Here is a 19,566-nt window from a genome sequence, read left to right as displayed (position 1 = left end):
CTCGGGGGGTGCGTGATATTGTGGCGCCGAGTACATCTGGGCGGCCATTACAAATCACATTACAGGATATGGCTACTGTTATGACTGAAGTTTTGGCTAAATTACCAGAACTAAGAGGTAAGCGTGATCACTCTGGGGTGAGAACAGAGTGCGCTGATAATGTTAGGGCCATGTCAGATACTGCGTCACAACTTGCAGAACATGAGGACGGAGAGCTTCATTCTGCGGCTGACGGTTCTGATCCAAACAGATTGGATTCAGATATTTCAAATTTTAAATTTAAGCTGGAAAACCTCCGTGTATTACTAGGGGAGGTGTTAGCGGCTCTGAATGATTGTAACACAGTTGCAATACCAGAAAAAATGTGTAGGTTGGATAAATATTTTGCGGTACCGTCGAGTACTGACGTTTTTCCTATACCTAAGAGACTTACTGAAATTGTTACTAAGGAGTGGGATAGACCCGGTGTGCCGTTCTCACCCCCTCCGATATTTAGAAAGATGTTTCCAATAGACACCACCACACGGGACTTATGGCAAACGATCCCTAAGGTGGAGGGAGCAGTTTCTACTTTAGCTAAGCGTACCACTATCCCGGTGGAGGATAGCTGTGCCTTTTCAGATCCAATGGATAAAAAGTTAGAGGGTTACCTTAAGAAAATGTTTGTTCAACAAGGTTTTATATTGCAACCCCTTGCATGCATTGCGCCTGTCACGGCTGCAGCAGCATTTTGGTTTGAGTCTCTGGAAAGGGACACTTGAATCAGCTCCATTAGATGAGATTACACACAGGCTTAAAGCTCTTAAGTTAGCTAACTCATTTATTTCAGATGCCGTAGTACATTTAACTAAGCTTACGGCTAAGAATTCCGGATTCGCCATTCAGGCGCGCAGAGCACTGTGGCTAAAATCCTGGTCAGCTGACGTTACTTCTAAGTCTAAATTTCTTAATATACCTTTCAAAGGGCAGACCTTATTCGGGCCCGGATTGAAAGAAATTATCGCTGACATTACAGGAGGTAAAGGCCATGCCCTGCCTCAAGACAGAGCCAAACCTAAGGCTAGACAATCTAATTTTCGTTCCTTTCGGAATTTCAAAGCAGGAGCAGCATCAACTTCCTCTGCTCCAAAACAAGAAGGATCTGTTGCTCGCTACAGACAAGGCTGGAGACCTAACCAGTCCTGGAACAAGGGCAAGCAGGCCAGGAAACCTGCTGGTGCCCCTAAAACAGCATGAATTGAGGGCCCCCGATCCGGGAACGGATCTAGTGGGGGGCAGACTTTCTCTCTTCGCCCAGGCTTGGGCAAGAGATGTCCAGGATCCCTGGGCGCTAGAGATAATATCTCAGGGATACCTTCTGGACTTCAAATACTCTCCCCCAAGAGAGAGATTTCATCTGTCAAGGTTGTCAACAAACCAAATAAAGAAAGAGGCATTTCTACGCTGCGTACAAGAGCTTTTATTAATGGGAGTAATCCATCCAGTTCCACGGTCGGAACAGGGACAAGGGTTTTACTCAAATCTGTTTGTGGTTCCCAAAAAAGAGGGAACTTTCAGGCCAATCCTGGATTTAAAGATCCTAAACAAATTCCTAAGAGTTCCATCGTTCAAAATGGAGACTATTCGGACAATTTTACCCATGATCCAAAAGGGTCAGTACATGACCACAGTGGATTTAAAGGATGCTTACCTTCACATACCGATTCACAAAGATCATTACCGGTATCTAAGGTTTGCCTTTCTAGACAGGCATTACCAGTTTGTAGCTCTTCCATTCGGATTGGCTACGGCTCCGAGAATCTTCACAAAGGTTCTGGGTGCTCTTCTGGCGGTACTAAGACCGCGAGGAATTGCGGTAGCTCCGTACCTAGACGACATTCTGATACAAGCTTCAAGCTTTCAAACTGCCAAGTCTCATACAGAGTTAGTACTGGCATTTCTAAGGTCGCATGGATGGAAGGTGAACAAAAAGAAGAGTTCTCTCTTTCCACTCACAAGAGTTCCCTTCTTGGGGACTCTTATAGATTCTGTAGAAATGAAGATTTACCTGACAGAAGACAGGTTAACAAAGCTTCAAAATGCATGCCGTGTCCTTCATTCCATTCAACACCCGTCAGTAGCTCAATGCATGGAGGTGATCGGCTTAATGGTAGCAGCAATGGACATAGTACCCTTTGCACGCCTACATCTCTGACCGCTGCAATTGTGCATGCTAAGTCAGTGGAATGGGGATTACTCAGACTTGTCCCCTACTCTGAATCTGGATCAAGAGACCAGAAATTCTCTTCTATGGTGGCTTTCTCGGCCACATCTGTCCAGGGGGATGCCATTCAGCAGGCCGGACTGGACAATTGTAACAACAGACGCCAGCCTACTAGGTTGGGGCGCTGTCTGGAATTCTCTGAAGGCTCAGGGACAATGGAATCAGGAGGAGAGTCTCCTACCAATAAACATTCTGGAATTGAGAGCAGTTCTCAATGCCCTTCTGGCTTGGCCCCAGTTAACAACTCGGGGGTTCATCAGGTTTCAGTCGGACAACATCACGACTGTAGCTTACATCAACCATCAGGGAGGGACAAGAAGCTCCCTAGCAATGATGGAAGTATCAAAGATAATTCGCTGGGCAGAGTCTCACTCTTGCCACCTGTCAGCAATCCACATCCCGGGAGTGGAGAACTGGGAGGCGGATTTCTTAAGTCGTCAGACTTTTCATCCGGGGGAGTGGGAACTTCATCCGGAGGTCTTTGCCCAAATACTTCGACGTTGGGGCAAACCAGAGATAGATCTCATGGCGTCTCGACAGAACGCCAAGCTTCCTCGTTACGGGTCCAGATCCAGGGATCCGGGAGCGGTTCTGATAGATGCTTTGACAGCACCTTGGACCTTCGGGATGGCTTATGTGTTTCCACCCTTCCCGATGCTTCCTCGATTGATTGCCAGAATCAAACAGGAGAGAGCATCAGTGATTCTAATAGTGCCTGCATGGCCACGCAGGACTTGGTATGCAGATCTAGTGGACATGTCATCCTGTCCACCTTGGTCGCTACCTCTGAAACAGGACCTTCTGATCCAGGGTCCCTTCAAACATCAAAATCTAATTTCTCTGAAGCTGACTGCTTGGAAATTGAACGCTTGATTTTATCAAAACGTGGTTTTTCTGAGTCAGTTATTGATACCTTAATACAGGCTAGGAAGCCTGTTACCAGAAAGATTTACCATAAGATATGGCGCAAATACTTATATTGGTGCGAATCCAAGAGTTACTCATGGAGTAAGGTTAGGATTCCGAGGATATTGTCTTTTCTACAAGAAGGTTTAGAAAAGGGTTTATCCGCTAGTTCCTTAAAGGGACAGATTTCAGCTCTGTCCATTCTTTTACACAAACGTCTGTCAGAAGTTCCGGACGTTCAAGCTTTTTGTCAGGCTTTAGCTAGGATCAAGCCTGTGTTTAAAACTGTTGCTCCACCATGGAGTTTGAACTTAGTTCTTAATGTTTTACAGGGGGTTCCGTTTGAACCCCTTCATTCCATTGATATCAAGTTGTTATCTTGGAAAGTTCTGTTTTTAATGGCGATTTCCTCGGCTCGAAGAGTCTCTGAGTTATCTGCCTTACATTGTGATTCTCCTTATCTGATTTTTCATTCAGACAAGGTAGTTCTGCGTACTAAACCTGGGTTCCTACCTAAGGTGGTCACTAACAGGAATATCAATCAAGAGATTGTGGTTCCATCTTTGTGTCCTAATCCTTCTTCGAAAAAAGAACGTCTGCTACACAATCTAGATGTAGTCCGTGCCCTGAAATTTTATCTACAGGCAACTAAGGATTTTCGACAAACGTCTTCCCTGTTTGTCGTTTATTCTGGTCAGAGGAGAGGTCAAAAAGCTTCGGCTACCTCTCTCTCCTTTTGGCTTCGTAGCATAATACGGTTAGCCTATGAGACTGCTGGACAGCAGCCTCCTGAAAGAATTACAGCACATTCTACTAGAGCTGTGGCTTCCACTTGGGCCTTTAAGAATGAGGCTTCTGTTGAACAGATTTGCAAGGCTGCAACTTGGTCTTCTCTTCATACTTTTTCCAAATTTTACAAATTTGACACTTTTGCTTCTTCGGAGGCTGTTTTTGGGAGAAAGGTTCTTCAGGCAGTGGTTCCTTCCGTATAAAGAGCCTGCCTGTCCCTCCCGTCATCCGTGTACTTTAGCTTTGGTATTGGTATCCCATAAGTAATGGATGATCCGTGGACTGGATACACTTAACAAGAGAAAACATAATTTATGCTTACCTGATAAATTTATTTCTCTTGTAGTGTATCCAGTCCACGGCCCGCCCTGTCACTTTAAGGCAGGTAATTTTTCCATTAAACTACAGTCACCACTGCACCCTATGGTTTTCCTTTCTCTGCATGTTTTCGGTCGAATGACTGGTAATGGCAGTTAGGGGAGGAGCTATATAGCAGCTCTGCTGGGTGAATCCTCTTGCACTTCCTGTTGGGGAGGAGTTAATATCCCATAAGTAATGGATGATCCGTGGACTGGATACACTACAAGAGAAATAAATTTATCAGGTAAGCATAAATTATGTTTTTACCTCTGGCACCTTGTATCTAAGCTTCTGCTGACTGCCTCCTTATCTCAGATCTTTTGACAGACTTGCATTTTTTAGGGCAATTAGTACTGACTCTTAAATAACTTCTTGTGCGTGAGCACAATGTTATTTATATTAAACACATGAACTAACACCATCTAGCTGTGAAAAAGTATCTAATGCATTCAAATTAGAGGCGGCCTGCAAGGGCTTAGAAATTAGCATATGAGCCTACCTAGGTTTTGCTTTCATCTAAGAATACCAAGAGATCAAAGTAAATTTGATGGTAAAAGTAAATTAGAAAATTGTTTAAAATGGCATGCCCTATCTGAATAAATAAAGTTTCATTTGGACTTTACTATCCCTTTAAAGAATGATCGGCAGCACTTTTATTTCCCTGGTGGAATGATCTAAAGCCTGAAAACATGGTGTCTTGCTGAGGGGCGTATACTACATTTTCGTATTGGGAAGAAGATGCGGACATTACAAAAGTGCACATTAATATACATATTTTAAAAACGAATAATAATTGTATTGTTAAGGTGCATCAAAATTTTTTTATTTTTTTTTAAACTTAAAATTTGTATGTAAATTACACAGGAATAAATGTATTAAATATGCACGTCTTAAATCATAATTTAAGTACACTGGATGTGTAAAAATCACTTAGAAATTTGTACTTACAAGTAATTGTTTTTTTCATAAAATGGGCATATAATGAAATTGTCTCTAATCCCAGCGTATTTTTGTAAAGATTTTTGCACTACAGATCTTGCAGTTTTTTTCTAAAAGGTGGAGAATTTTCTCAAAATACTGATAACCCTAATAGAAAAACACATGCCTAGGCAATTGTAAGATGCTTTTACGCAGAAAGCAGCGCAATTTGATTTATATTGGCTGCTGAATTTAATTTTTAAAGTGCGCCCCCTGCTGACTGCTAACCGTCCTACACAGCGAAGTTTCCCTTTCCAGCGATTTCCATTACTTTCAATAGGAGACGTCTTGTCACTCGCACGGACAGCTATTTATTTTACAATAATTTCATCAGGGCAGCCCCTGCGAGGGTCAGCATGAAACACCACGTCTGAACTTGCAAGGTTTAGATAATCAGACCCTATATTACCTCTGCCCTCTGTTGTTCAGTCTCTATTGTTTATCTCTTTGTTGTCTGAGGTCACTTGCAATGCACTGTAAAAGCATAAGAGGAAAAACTGAACCAATGGGTTGTACAATTATTATTATTTTTAGTTAAAAGTAATTCAGTGCTATTGTAAGTGCACAATTACCAATAAGAAACTAGAGGTTGATGGGTTACATGGTGCTTGAACACTTAATATGTATGTACACAGATTCATTTTAAAATAATAAAAAATGTTTTGTTTTTATTGGAACGTTCACATTTGTTATTTCTTTCAAATGGATCTTACCAAGTATCTGCTTCAGAGAAAGAAAGAAATGTAGTAGTGCAAAAAACAAACAAACACGTTCTTAAAGGGACAGTCTAGTCCAAAACAATAATTCATTATTCAGATAGGGCATGTTATTTTAAACAATTTTCAAATTTACATCTATCACCAATTTTGCTTTCTTCTCTTGGTATTGTTAGTGGAAAGCTAAACCTAGGAGGTTCATTTGCTAATTTCTAAGCACTTGAAGGCCGCCTCTCATCTCAGGGCATTTTGACAGTTTTTCACCACTAGAGGGTGTTAGTTCATGTGTTTCATATAGATAACACTGTGCTCATGCACGTGGAGTTCCTAGGAGACAGCACTGATTGGCTAAAATGCAAATCTGTCAAAAGAACTGAAATAAGGGGGCAGTCTGCAGAGGCTTAGATACAAGATAATCACAGAGGTAAAAAGTGTATTTATATAACTGTGTTGGTTATGCAAAACTAGGAAATGGGTAATAAAGGGATTATCTATCTTTTTAAACAAATATTCTGGTGTAGACTGTCCCTTTAATTTTTAGAGCATCTACTTTGTACATTCCTTTTGAACTCCTTTGTGTTTAAAGGGACAGTCAACACCAGAATTTTTGTTGTTTAAAAAGAAAAATAATCCCTTTATTACCCATTCCCAAATTTTGCATAATCAACACAGTTATAATACGTTTTACCTCTGATTACCTTGTATCTAAACTTCTGCTGACTGCCCCCTTATTTCAGTTCTTTTGACAGACCTGCATTTTAGCCAATCAGTGCTCACTCCTAGGTCACTTAACGTGAGTGAGCTCAATGTTATCTATATGAAACGCATGAACTAATGCCCTCTAGTGGTCAAAATGCATTCAGATTAGAGGCAGACTTCAAGATCTAAGAAATTAGCATATGAACCTCCTAATTTTAGCTTTCAACTAAGAATACCAAGAGAACAAAGAAAAATTGGTGATACAAGTAAATTGGGAAGTTGTTTTAAATTACGTCCCATTTAAATCATGAAAGATTTTTTTGGACTTGACTGTCCCTTTAAACTAGATATGGTGTACACATAAAGCATGTATTGTTTTCCACTGAAATGGCCCTTTAACAGTTATTTCTAAAAGTGAAGTATGTGCAGTGTAGTGAGCAGATTCCATCAACATGCCTGTTTTATAGATAAACCAATCGGCCCACAAAACACCATATTATACTGTAGAAATACATTCTAGAGTAAAAATAGATTTTATTTTTAAACATTCCATATCACTTCTCTCTCTCTAACGTTATCTGTAATTTTTCGCCTCAACACATTTAACGTGCCCTCCCACCACAAGGGAGCAGCAGATTAGAATCTGCCGTCCGCGCCCCACATACGGGACTGTATTGTCCCATAATGCACTTCACGGACAGCTATATAAATAGAAAGTGAGGGCGGAAGGATTTATAGAGTGCGGCAGTGGTGTGTGAGTAGGTGAATGTGTGTGTGGCTGGTGAGTGCATGTTTGTGTGTATGCGCCGCTGCCGCCTCTGTATTACACAATGATCATCCTTCCTTATTTGATTCCCCCGGGGTGCAGCCTGTCCCGTGGTGGGAGATGATAATAAACCTCTCGCTAACCCTTCCTCGGGTTGTGTGCATTGAGCTCAGGTCTACAGGCTATTCTGGGATATGATGAATTCATCAGATATACTAGGCCGGGGTTTCCTTTTGGGACCTCTGCTCTATGAGTATATAAGCGATTCTGATCCCAGAAGCTGAATTCGCCAGCTCTTGTGTCTTTCACATTTTAAATAAAATCTATGGGGTTGTTTTTTTTTACACACGCGTATGATTTTGTGTTATGTTAAAAGAAGCACTTGTGTTGTATGTGGCGCTAAACATCATCGCTATTTATAGTTAAGTTTTTATGTTAACGCTAGAGGTAAATTTTCCTTCTCACTACTTATGGTTTATACGTAGTGCTTCAGGTTTTATATTTAACATATACGTGTACTGTATATTTGTTTCACTCTGGTATTGGTGACACTTTAATAATGTCTATACCGTGGATAAGATCGTGTTCAAGCAGTAGTATCTTATAAACAATTGTACCTATATTATAACATTTGTCTCATTAGCCCCTTTGTTCGTTGCTTTTTTCATGAAAATGTTTCAGCCCACTACAAGCAACCCCATAAAATATTAAAAAGCATTGTGCTTCAGTTTTTTGTTTTTTTTTACTATTTCATTTCAATCTCAGAGTTGTATTTTTGTCCCCACTTACAGACCAAAGACATTTGTATTCCATGTAATTCACAATTCTGACCATTCTGCATGTTCTATTGAGTATTGCTTATATTATTTCCTTTGCTATGGATGTTTTTGAAAGGGTGTGCCCCAAGATTCCAAAACAATACAAGTTTTGTTGACAAAATGTTTAATTTGAGTTTGTATGCGCCTATTTTGATATGCAGTGCTTAAAGGGGCAGTATACACATTTTCATTTAAAGGGATACTAAACTCTTTTTTTTCTTTCATGATTCCGATAGAGCATGCCATTTTAAGCAACTTTCTAAGTTTACTCATATTATCAATGTTTCTTTCTTCTTTTGGTATCTTTATTTGAAAAGCAGGAATGAAAGCATAGAAGCCAGACGACAAAGGAAGTTGGTTTCTTATTCAAGCCGTTTCTAATTCGTGAAATTCTGTTTCTTATTCATGGAAGTTGGTTTCTTATTCATTTTTTTGTCAGACTGCTTTAAATTGACTTTAACCCCTTAATGACCACAATGTACCCTGTATGTCACTGGTCGTTAAGGGTTTTTTCAGGACATAATAGCACAAGTCTAGCAAGAATACGTTATTAATGCCCTCCCTCCAGAAGGCTTTGTGGAATAGAGCAGTCTCAACGCTGGTGGCAAGACCGTGCTATAAAACAATCAAGTCCCAAAAAAGGCCAGCGACATACAGGGTACGTCGCTGGTCCTTAAGGGGTTAAAATAAAAATATAGGTTTTATTTATATAATAATATGATTCATATAATGTAGTTACACAGAGGTGGATTCCCTTTATACAACAATTGAATATACAAACTTGAAAAAAGGGCATACGTTGGCACCAATACAAATATTACTATTTTGAATAAGTAACAGATATTTTCAAAGGGTTAATAACCATTGGGCCACTGAATTCACTATGAATATATACAGGGTAGATCCCCCTCCATGCCATGCAATTGTTTTTAGCCTAGCCCAATGTTGTTTTTGGCACAGAAATCGATGCCAACCCTGGCATAGGTGACATAATTCTCATTTTTAATAAGTAACATATTTTCAAAGGGTTAATAACCATTAACCATGTTTTTAGGCCTGGCCTAATGGTGTTTTCGGCACAGAAATTGTTGCCAACACTGGCATAGGTAGCATAATTCTCATTTTTGAATAAGTAACAGATATTTTCAAAGGGTTAATAACCATTGGGCCACTGATTTCACTATAAATATATACAGGTTAGATCTTCCTCCATGACATGCAATTATTTTTAGCCTGGCCCAATGGTGTTTTTGGCACAGAAATTGATGCCAACACTGGAATAGGTGACATTATTACCATTTTTGAATAAGTAACAAATATTTTCAAAGGGTTAATAACCATTGGGCCACTGATTTCACTATGAATATATACAGGTTAGATCTCCCTCCATGATATGCAATTGTTTTTAGCCTGGCCCAATTGTGTTTTGGGCACAGAAATTGTTGCCAACACTGGCATAGGTGACATTTCTCATTTTTGAATAAGTAACAGATATTTTCAAAGGGTTAATAACCATTGGGCCACTGATTTCACTATAAATATATACAGGGTAGATCCCCCTCCATGCCATGCAATTGTTTTTATCCTGGCCTAATGGTGTTTTGGGCACAGAAATTGATGCCAACACTGGCATAGAAGACATAATTCTCAATTTTGAATAAGTTACAGATATTTTCAAAAGGGTTAATAACCATTGGGCCACTGATTTCACTATAAATATATACAGGTTATATCTCCCTCCATGACATGCAATTGTTTTTAGCCTAGCCCAATTGTGTTTTGGGCACAGAAATTGTTGCCAACACTGGCATAGGTGACATATTTCTCATTTTTGAATAAGTAACATATATTTTCAAAGGGTTAATAACCATTGGGCCACTGATTTCACTATGAATATATACCGGGTAGATCCCCCTCCATGCCATGCAATTGTTTATAGCCTGGCCCAATTGTGTTTTGGGCACAGAAATTGTTGCCAACACTGGCATAGGTGACATTTCTCATTTTTGAATAAGTAACAGATATTTTCAAAGGGTTAATAACCATTGGGCCACTGATTTCACTATAAATATATACAGGGTAGATCCCCCTCCATGCCATGCAATTGTTTTTATCCTGGCCTAATGGTGTTTTGGGCACAGAAATTGATGCCAACACTGGCATAGAAGACATAATTCTCAATTTTGAATAAGTTACAGATATTTTCAAAAGGGTTAATAACCATTGGGCCACTGATTTCACTATAAATATATACAGGTTATATCTCCCTCCATGACATGCAATTGTTTTTAGCCTAGCCCAATTGTGTTTTGGGCACAGAAATTGTTGCCAACACTGGCATAGGTGACATATTTCTCATTTTTGAATAAGTAACATATATTTTCAAAGGGTTAATAACCATTGGGCCACTGATTTCACTATGAATATATACCGGGTAGATCCCCCTCCATGCCATGCAATTGTTTATAGCCTGGCCCAATTGTGTTTTGGGCACAGAAATTGTTGCCAACACTGGCATAGGTGACATTTCTCATTTTTGAATAAGTAACAGATATTTTCAAAGGGTTAATAACCATTGGGCCACTGATTTCACTATAAATATATACAGGGTAGATCCCCCTCCATGCCATGCAATTGTTTTTATCCTGGCCCAATGGTGTTTTGGGCACAGAAATTGATGCCAACACTGGCATAGAAGACATCATTCTCAATTTTGAATAAGTAACAGATATTTTCAAAAGGGTTAATAACCATTGGGCCACTGATTTCACTATGAATATATACAGGTTAGATCTCCATGACATGCAATTGTTTTTAGCCTGGCCCAATGGTGTTTTGGGCACAGACATTGATGCCAACCCTGGCATAGGTGACATAATTCTCATTTTTGAATAAGTAACATATTTTCAAAGGGTTAATAATCATTGGGGCACTGATTTCACTATGAATATATACAGGGCAGATCCCCCTCCATGACATGCAATTGATTTTAGCCTGGCCCAATGGTGTTTTGGGCACAGAAATTGATGCCAACACTGGCATAGGTGCTCTAATTCTCATTTTTGAATAAGTAACAGATATTTTCAAAGGCTTAATAACCATTGGGCCACTGATTTCACTATGAATATATACAGGGTAGATCCCCCTCCATGCCATGCAATTGTTTATAGCCTGGCCCAATTGTGTTTTGGGCACAGAAATTGTTGCCAACACTGGCATAGGTGACATATTTCTCATTTTTGAATAAGTAACATATATTTTCAAAGGGTTAATAACTATTGGGCCACTGATTTCACTATGGATATATACAGGGTAGATCCCCCTTCATGCCGTGCAATTGTTTTTAGCCTGGCCCAATGGTGTTTTTGGCACATACATTGATGCCAACACTGGAATAGGTGACATTATTACCATTTTTGAATAAGTAACAGATATTTTCAAAGGGTTAATAACCATTGGGCCACTGATTTCACTATAAATATATACAGGTTATATCTCCCTCCATGACATGCAATTGTTTTTAGCCTGGCCCAATTGTGTTTTGGGCACAGAAATTGTTACTAACACTGGCATAGGTGACATATTTCTCATTTTTGAATAAGTAACAGATATTTTCAAAGGGTTAATAATCATTGGGCCACTGATTTCACTATGAATATATACCGGGTAGATCCCCCTCCATGCCATGCAATTGTTTATAGCCTGGCCCAATTGTGTTTTGGGCACAGAAATTGTTGCCAACACTGGCATAGGTGACATTTCTCATTTTTGAATAAGTAACAGATATTTTCAAAGGGTTAATAACCATTGGGCCACTGATTTCACTATAGATATATACAGGGTAGATCCCCCTCCATGCCATGCAATTGTTTTTATCCTGGCCCAATGGTGTTTTGGGCACAGAAAATGATGCCAACACTGGCATAGAAGACATCATTCTCAATTTTGAATAAGTAACAGATATTTTCAAAAGGGTTAATAACCATTGGGCCACCGATTTCACTATAAATATATACAGGTTATATCTCCCTCCATGACATGCAATTGTTTTTAGCCTGGCCCAATGGTGTTTTTGGCACAGAAATTGATGCCAACACTGGAATAGGTGACATTATTCTCATTTTTGAATAAGTAACAAATATTTTCAAAGGGTTAATAACCATTGGGCCACTGATTTCACTATAAATATATACAGGTTAGATCTCCCTCCATGACATGCAATTGTTTTTAGACTGGCCCAATGGTGTTTTGGGCACAGAAATTTATGCCAACCCTGGCATAGGTGACATCATTCTCATTTTTGAATAAGTAACAGATATTTTCAAAGGGTTAATAACCATTGGGCCACTGATTTCACTATAAATATATACAGGGTAGATCCCCCTCCATGCCATGCAATTGTTTTTATCCTGGCCCAATGGTGTTTTGGGCACAGAAAATGATGCCAACACTGGCATAGAAGACATATTTCTCATTTTTGAATAAGTAACAGATATTTTCAAAGGGTTAATAATCATTGGGCCACTGATTTCACTATGAATATATACCGGGTAGATCCCCCTCCATGCCATGCAATTGTTTATAGCCTGGCCCAATGGTGTTTTGGGCACAGAAATTGTTGCCAATACTGGCATAGGTGACATAATTCTCATTTTTGAATAAGTAACATATTTTCAAAGGGTTAATAATCATTGGGGCACTGATTTCACTATGAATATATACAGGGCAGATCCCCCTCCATGACATGCAATTGATTTTAGCCTGGCCCAATGGTGTTTTGGGCACAGAAATTGATGCCAACACTGGCATAGGTGCTCTAATTCTCATTTTTGAATAAGTAACAGATATTTTCAAAGGCTTAATAACCATTGGGCCACTGATTTCACTATGAATATATACAGGGTAGATCCCCCTCCATGCCATGCAATTGTTTATAGCCTGGCCCAATTGTGTTTTGGGCACAGAAATTGTTGCCAACACTGGCATAGGTGACATATTTCTCATTTTTGAATAAGTAACAGATATTTTCAAAGGGTTAATAACTATTGGGCCACTGATTTCACTATGGATATATACAGGGTAGATCCCCCTTCATGCCGTGCAATTGTTTTTAGCCTGGCCCAATGGTGTTTTTGGCACATACATTGATGCCAACACTGGAATAGGTGACATTATTACCATTTTTGAATAAGTAACAGATATTTTCAAAGGGTTAATAACCATTGGGCCACTGATTTCACTATAAATATATACCGGGTAGATCCCCCTCCATGCCATGCAATTGTTTATAGCCTGGCCCAATTGTGTTTTGGGCACAGAAATTGTTGCCAACACTGGCATAGGTGACATTTCTCATTTTTGAATAAGTAACAGATATTTTCAAAGGGTTAATAACCATTGGGCCACTGATTTCACTATAAATATATACAGGGTAGATCCCCCTCCATGCCATGCAATTGTTTTTATCCTGGCCCAATGGTGTTTTGGGCACAGAAAATGATGCCAACACTGGCATAGAAGACATCATTCTCAATTTTGAATAAGTAACAGATATTTTCAAAAGGGTTAATAACCATTGGGCCACTGATTTCACTATAAATATATACAGGTTATATCTCCCTCCATGACATGCAATTGTTTTTAGCCTGGCCCAATGGTGTTTTTGGCACATAAATTGATGCCAACACTGGAATAGGTGACATTATTCTCATTTTTGAATAAGTAACAAATATTTTCAAAGGGTTAATAACCATTGGGCCACTGATTTCACTATAAATATATACAGGTTAGATCTCCCTCCATGACATGCAATTGTTTTTAGACTGGCCCAATGGTGTTTTGGGCACAGAAATTTATGCCAACCCTGGCATAGGTGACATCATTCTCATTTTTGAATAAGTAACAGATATTTTCAAAGGGTTAATAACCATTGGGCCACTGATTTCACTATGAATATATACAGGGTAGATCCCCCTCCATGCCATGCAATTGTTTATAGCCTGGCCCAATTGTGTTTTGGGCACAGAAATTGTTGCCAACACTGGCATAGGTGACATATTTCTCATTTTTGAATAAGTAACAGATATTTTCAAAGGGTTAATAACTATTGGGCCACTGATTTCACTATGGATATATACAGGGTAGATCCCCCTTCATGCCGTGCAATTGTTTTTAGCCTGGCCCAATGGTGTTTTTGGCACATACATTGATGCCAACACTGGAATAGGTGACATTATTACCATTTTTGAATAAGTAACAGATATTTTCAAAGGGTTAATAACCATTGGGCCACTGATTTCACTATAAATATATACAGGTTATATCTCCCTCCATGACATGCAATTGTTTTTAGCCTGGCCCAATTGTGTTTTGGGCACAGAAATTGTTACCAACACTGGCATAGGTGACATATTTCTCATTTTTGAATAAGTAACAGATATTTTCAAAGGGTTAATAATCATTGGGCCACTGATTTCACTATGAATATATACCGGGTAGATCCCCCTCCATGCCATGCAATTGTTTATAGCCTGGCCCAATTGTGTTTTGGGCACAGAAATTGTTGCCAACACTGGCATAGGTGACATTTCTCATTTTTGAATAAGTAACAGATATTTTCAAAGGGTTAATAACCATTGGGCCACTGATTTCACTATAAATATATACAGGGTAGATCCCCCTCCATGCCATGCAATTGTTTTTATCCTGGCCCAATGGTGTTTTGGGCACAGAAAATGATGCCAACACTGGCATAGAAGACATCATTCTCAATTTTGAATAAGTAACAGATATTTTCAAAAGGGTTAATAACCATTGGGCCACTGATTTCACTATAAATATATACAGGTTATATCTCCCTCCATGACATGCAATTGTTTTTAGCCTGGCCCAATGGTGTTTTTGGCACATAAATTGATGCCAACACTGGAATAGGTGACATTATTCTCATTTTTGAATAAGTAACAAATATTTTCAAAGGGTTAATAACCATTGGGCCACTGATTTCACTATAAATATATACAGGTTAGATCTCCCTCCATGATATGCAATTGTTTTTAGCCTGGCCCAATTGTGTTTTGGGCACAGAAATTGTTGCCAATACTGGCATAGGTGACATAATTCTCATTTTTCAATAAGTAACATATATTTTCAAAGGGTTAATAACCATTGGGCCACTGATTTCACTATGGATATATACAGGGTAGATCCCCCTTCATGCCGTGCAATTGTTTTTAGCCTGGCCCAATGGTGTTTTTGGCACATACATTGATGCCAACCCTGGCATAGGTGACATTATTCTCATTTTTGAATAAGTAACAGATATTTTCAAAGGGTTAATAACCATTGGGCCACTGATTTCACTATAAATATATACAGGTTATATCTCCCTCCATGACATGCAATTGTTTTTAGCCTGGCCCAATGGTGTTTTGGGCACAGACATTGATGCCAACCCTGGCATAGGTGACATAATTCTAATTTTTTAATAAGTAACATATTTTCAAAGGGTTAATAATCATTGGGGCACTGATTTCACTATGAATATATACAGGGCAGATCCCCCTCCATGACATGCAATTGTTTTTAGCCTGGCCCAATGGTGTTTTGGGCACAGAAATTGATGCCAACACTGGCATAGGTGCTCTAATTCTCATTTTTGAATAAGTAACAGATATTTTCAAAGGCTTAATAACCATTGGGCCACAGATTTCACTATGAATATATACAGGTTAGATCTCCCTCCATGACATGCAATTGTTTTTAGACTGGCCCAATGGTGTTTTGGGCACAGAAATTTATGCCAACCCTGGCATAGGTGACATTATTCTCATTTTTGAATAAGTAACAAATATTTTCAAAGGGTTAATAACCATTGGGCCACTGATTTCACTATAAATATATACAGGTTTGATCTCCCTCCATGATATGCAATTGTTTTTAGCCTGGCCCAATTGTGTTTTGGGCACAGAAATTGTTGCCAATACTGGCATAGGTGACATAATTCTCATTTTTCAATAAGTAACAGATATTTTCAAAGGGTTAATAACCATTGGGCCACTGATTTCACTATGAATATATACCGGGTAGATCCCCCTCCATGCCATGCAATTGTTTATATCCTGGCCCAATTGTGTTTTGGGCACAGAAATTGTTGCCAACACTGGCATAGGTGACATATTTCTCATTTTTGAATAAGTAACAGATATTTTCAAAGGGTTAATAACCATTGGGCCACTGATTTCACTATGGATATATACAGGGTAGATCCCCCTTAATGCCATGCAATTGTTTTTAGCCTGACCCAATGGTGTTTTTGGCACATACATTGATGCCAACACTGGAATAGGTGACATTATTACCATTTTTGAATAAGTAACAGATATTTTCAAAGGGTTAATAACCATTGGGCCACTGATTTCACTATAAATATATACAGGTTATATCTCCCTCCATGACATGCAATTGTTTTTAGCCTGGCCCAATTGTGTTTTGGGCACAGAAATTGTTGCCAACACTGGCATAGGTGACATATTTCTCATTTTTGAATAAGTAACAGATATTTTCAAAGGGTTAATAATCATTGGGCCACTGATTTCACTATGAATATATACCGGGTAGATCCCCCTCCATGCCATGCAATTGTTTATAGCCTGGCCCAATTGTGTTTTGGGCACAGAAATTGTTGCCAACACTGGCATAGGTGACATTTCTCATTTTTGAATAAGTAACATATATTTTCAAAGGGTTAATAACCATTGGGCCACTGATTTCACTATAAATATATACAGGGTAGATCCCCCTCCATGCCATGCAATTGTTTTTATCCTGGCCCAATGGTGTTTTGGGCACAGAAAATGATGCCAACACTGGCATAGAAGACATCATTCTCAATTTTGAATAAGTAACAGATATTTTCAAAAGGGTTAATAACCATTGGGCCACTGATTTCACTATAAATATATACAGGTTATATCTCCCTCCATGACATGCAATTGTTTTTAGCCTGGCCCAATGGTGTTTTTGGCACAGAAATTGATGCCAACACTGGAATAGGTGACATTCTCATTTTTGAATAAGTAACAAATATTTTCAAAGGGTTAATAACCATTGGGCCACTGATTTCACTATAAATATATACAGGTTAGATCTCCCTCCATGATATGCAATTGTTTTTAGCCTGGCCCAATTGTGTTTTGGGCACAGAAATTGTTGCCAACACTGGCATAGGTGACATATTTCTCATTTTTTAATAAGTAACATATATTTTCAAAGGGTTAATAACCATTGGGCCACTGATTTCACTATGAATATATACCGGGTAGATCCCCCTCCATGCCATGCAATTGTTTATAGCCTGGCCCAATTGTGTTTTGGGCTCAGAAATTGTTGCCAACACTGGCATAGGTGACATTTCTCATTTTTTAATAAGTAACAGATATTTTCAAAGGGTTAATAACCATTGGGCCACTGATTTCACTATGGATATATACAGGGTAGATCCCCCTTCATGCCGTGCAATTGTTTTTAGCCTGGCCCAATGATGTTTTTGGCACATACATTGATGCCAACCCTGGCATAGGTGACATTATTCTCATTTTTGAATAAGTAACAGATATTTTCAAAGGGTTAATAACCATTGGGCCACTGATTTCACTATAAATATATACAGGTTATATCTCCCTCCATGACATGCAATTGTTTTTAGCCTGGCCCACTTGTGTTTTGGGCACAGAAATTGTTGCCAACACTGGCATAGGTGACATATTTCTCATTTTTGAATAAGTAACATATATTTTCAAAGGGTTAATAACCATTGGGCCACTGATTTCACTATGAATATATACCGAGTAGATCCCCCTCCATGCCATGCAATTGTTTATAGCCTGGCCCAATTGTGTTTTGGGCACAGAAATTGTTGCCAACACTGGCATAGGTGACATTTCTCATTTTTTAATACGTAACAGATATTTTCAAAGGGTTAATAACCATTGGGCCACTGATTTCACTATAAATATATACAGGGTAGATCCCCCTCCATGCCATGCAATTGTTTTTATCCTGGCCCAATGGTGTTTTGGGCACAGGAATTGATGCCAACACTGGCATAGAAGACATCATTCTCAATTTTGAATAAGTAACAGATATTTTCAAAAGGGTTAATAACCATTGGGCCACTGATTTCACTATGAATATATACAGGTTAGATCTGTATGACATGCAATTGTTTTTAGCCTGGCCCAATGGTGTTTTGGGCACAGACATTGATGCCAACCCTGGCATAGGTGACATAATTCTCATTTTTGAATAAGTAACATATTTTCAAAGGGTTAATAATCATTGGGGCACTGATTTCACTATGAATATATACAGGGCAGATCCCCCTCCATGACATGCAATTGTTTTTAGCCTGGCCCAATGGTGTTTTGGGCACAGAAATTGATGCCAACACTGGCATAGGTGCTCTAATTCTCATTTTTGAATAAGTAACAGATATTTTCAAAGGCTTAATAACCATTGGGCCACTGATTTCACTATGAATATATACAGGTTAGATCTCCCTCCATGACATGCAATTGTTTTTAGACTGGCCCAATGGTGTTTTGGGCACAGAAATTTATGCCAACCCTGGCATAGGTGACATCATTCTCATTTTTGAATAAGTAACAGATATTTTCAAAGGGTTAATAACCATTGGGCCACTGATTTCACTATGAATATATACCGGGTAGATACCCCTCCATGCCATGCAATTGTTTATAGCCTGGCCCAATTGTGTTTTGGGCACAGAAATTGTTGCCAACACTGGCATAGGTGACATATTTCTCATTTTTGAATAAGTAACATATATTTTCAAAGGGTTAATAACCATTGGGCCACTGATTTCACTATAAATATATACAGGGTAGATCCCCCTCCATGCCATGCAATTGTTTTTATCCTGGCCCAATGGTGTTTTGGGCACAGAAATTGATGCCAACACTGGCATAGAATACATCATTCTCAATTTTGAATAAGTAACAGATATTTTCAAAAGGGTTAATAACCATTGGGCCACTAATTTCACTATGAATATATACAGGTTAGATCTCCATGACATGCAATTGTTTTTAGCCTGGCCCAATGGTGTTTTGGGCACAGAAATTGATGCCAACCCTGGCATAGGTGACATAATTCTCATTTTTGAATAAGTAACAGATATTTTCAAAGGGTTAATAATCATTAGGGCACTGATTTCACTATGAATATATACAGGGCAGATCCCCCTCCATG

This window comes from Bombina bombina, chromosome 3, assembly GCF_027579735.1.
Source record: "Bombina bombina isolate aBomBom1 chromosome 3, aBomBom1.pri, whole genome shotgun sequence".
Lineage (NCBI taxonomy): Eukaryota > Metazoa > Chordata > Amphibia > Anura > Bombinatoridae > Bombina > Bombina bombina.
Note: the sequence above shows the minus strand (reverse complement) of the source record.